This window comes from Arachis stenosperma, chromosome 1 (assembly GCF_014773155.1).
Source record: "Arachis stenosperma cultivar V10309 chromosome 1, arast.V10309.gnm1.PFL2, whole genome shotgun sequence".
NCBI lineage: Eukaryota > Viridiplantae > Streptophyta > Magnoliopsida > Fabales > Fabaceae > Arachis > Arachis stenosperma.
In genome coordinates, this window is record NC_080377.1 from 73,864,993 (window position 1) to 73,867,965 (window position 2,973).

A 2,973-nucleotide genomic window follows, 5' to 3' on the forward strand; every position below is an offset into this window, starting at 1 on the left:
TATACGCTTTTTGGCATTGTTTTTAGGTAGTTTTTAGTAAGTTCAAGCTACTTTTAGGGATGTTTTCATTAGTTTTTATGTTAAATTCACATTTTTGGACTTTACTATGAGTTTGTGTGTTTTTCTGTGATTTCAGGTAATTTCTGGCTGAAATTGAGGGACTTGAGCAAAACTCTGAAAAAGGCTGACAAAAGGACTGCTGATGCTGTTGGAATCTGACCTCCCTGCACTCGAAATGGATTTTCTGGAGCTACCGAACTCCAAATAGCGCGCTCTCAACGGCGTTGGAAAGTAGACATCGAGAGCTTTCCAGAAATATATAATAGTCCATACTTTATTCGGAAATTGACGACGTAAATTGGCGTTGAACGCCAAGTACATGCTGCTGTCTAGAGTTAAACGCCAGAAACACGTCATGATCCGGAGTTGAACGCCCAAAACACGTTATAACTTGGAGTTCAACTCCAAGAAAAGCCTCAGCTCGTGGATAGATCAAGCTCAGCCTAAGCATACACCAAGTGGGCCCTGGAAGTGGATTTATGCATCAATTACTTACTCATGTAAACCCTAGTAGCTAGTCTAGTATAAATAGGATAATTTACTTTTGTATTAGACATCTTTTGACAGTTTAATCTTTTGACTGTTTAGTCTTTGATCATTCGGTCTTTTGATCACCTTCATGGGGGCTGGCCATTCGACCATGCCTGAACCTTTCACTTATGTATTTTCAACGGTGGAGTTTCTACACACCATAGATTAAGGGTGTGGAGCTCTGCTGTACCTCAAGTTTCAATACAATTACTATTATTTTCTATTCAATTCTCTTTTATTCTTATTCCAAGATATACGTTGCACTTCAAACTTGATGAATGTGATGATCCGTGACACTCATCATCATTCTCACCTATGAACGCGCGTGACTGACAACCACTTCCGTTCTACTTTAGGCCGGGCGCATATCTCTTAGATTCCCCAACAGAATCTTCGTGGTATACGCTAGATAGATGGCAGCATTCATGGGAATCCGGAAAGTCTAACCTTGTCTGTGGTATTCCAAGTAGGATTCCGGAAATCCGGAAAGTCTAACCTTGTCTGTGGTATTCCGAGTAGGATTCTGGGATTGAATGACTGTGACGAGCTTCAAACTCCTGAAGGCTGGGCGTTAGTGACAGACGCAAAAGAATCAAGGGATTCTATTCCAACCTGATTGAGAACCGACAGATGATTAGCCGTGCTGTGACAGAGCATAGGACCATTTTCACTGAGAAGATGGGATGTAGCCATTGACAACGGTGATGCCCTACATACAGCTTGCCATGGAAAGGAGTAAGAAGGATTGGATGAATGTAATAAGAAAGTAGAAATACAAGAGGAGCACAGCATCTCCATACGCCTATCTGAAATTCCCACTATTGATTTACATAAGTATTTCTATCCCTTTCTATTTTATTTATCTTTATTTATCCAATCTAATCACATTTGGCTTTATGAGTCCACTTAACTGGGATTTACAAGGTGACCATAGCTTGCTTCATACCAACAATCTCTGTGGGATCGACCCTTACTCACGTAAGATATTACTTAGATGACCTAGTACACTTGCTGGTTAAGTTGAACGGAGTTGTGTCCACACATAGCCAATAGCCATTAAATAAATCTCATGCAAATACAAAGAGGGTCACAATTTCGTCCACCAGAGACGTCCCATGAGGTCTTCTTCATTGGGATTCACGTAGTCCCCTTCCTCTCTAGGTTCAGCCATTTTGATTATGTCAATGGGCTTGCACTCTCTTTTCAGATTCCCTTCAGTATTGCTTGGGAGAGTACTAGGAGGAGTTTCAGTGATTTTCTTACTCAGCTGGCCCACTTGTGCCTCTAAATTTCTGATGGAGGACCTTGTTTCACTCATGAAACTTAAAGTGGCCTTAGATAGATCAGAGACTATATTTGCTAAGCTAGAGGAGCTCTGCTCAGAATTCTCTGTCTATTGCTGAGAAGATGATGGAAAAGGCTTGCTATTGCTAAGCCTATTTCTTCCACCATTATTAAAGCCTTGTTGAGGCTTTTGTTGATCATTCCATGAAAAATTCATATGATTTCTCCATGAGGGATTATAGGTGTTTCCATAGGGTTCACCCATGTAATTCACCTCTGCCATTGCAGGGTTTTCAGGATCATAAGCTTCTTCTTTAGAAGATGCCTCTTTAGTACTGTTGGATGCATTTTGTAATCCATTCAGACTCTGAGAAATCATGTTGACTTGCTGAGTCAATATTTTATTCTGAGCCAATATGGCATTCAGAGCATCAATTTCAAGAACTTCCTTCTTCTAAGGCGTCCCATTACTCACAGAATTCCTTTCAGAAGTGTACATGAATTGGTTATTTGCAACCATGTCAATGAGTTCCTGAGCTTCTGCAGGCGTTTTCTTCAGGTGAATGGATCTACCTGCAGAATGATCCAGTGACATCTTAGAGAACTCAGATAGACCATAATGGAATATATCCAAAATGGTCCACTTTGAAAGCATGTCAGAAGGACACCTTTTGGTCATCTTCTTGTATCTTTCCCAAACTTCATAGAGGGATTCACCATCTTTTTGTTTGAAGGTCTGAACATCCACTCTAAGCTTGCTCAGCTTTTGAGGAGGAAAGAACTTATCCAAGAAGGCCGTGACCAACTTATCCCAAGAGTCCAGGCTATCTTTAGGTTATGAGTCCAACCATGTTCTAGCTCTGTCTCTTATAGCAAAAGGGAAAAGCATGAGCCTGTAGACTTCAGGATCTACTCCATTAGTCTTAACAGTCTCACAGATCTGCAAGAACTCAGTTAAAAACTGATAAGGATCTTCTGATGGAAGTCCATGAAACTTGCAGTTCTGTTGCATTAGAGCAACTAGTTGAGGTTTCAGCTCAAAATTGTTTGCTCCAATGGCAGGGATTGAGATGCTTCTTCCATCAAATTTGGAAGTAG

At 40.7% G+C, this 2,973-nt stretch overlaps 1 non-coding gene across 1 annotated transcript; it reads left to right on the forward strand.

Annotated features, from left to right (window-relative positions):
- Window positions 1-2,524: 2,524 nt before the first annotated feature.
- On the forward strand, window positions 2,525-2,632 carry LOC130951081 (small nucleolar RNA R71). The gene has a single exon (XR_009073828.1). It is a non-coding gene; the product is annotated as a small nucleolar RNA R71 (small nucleolar RNA).
- Window positions 2,633-2,973: the final 341 nt, after the last annotated feature.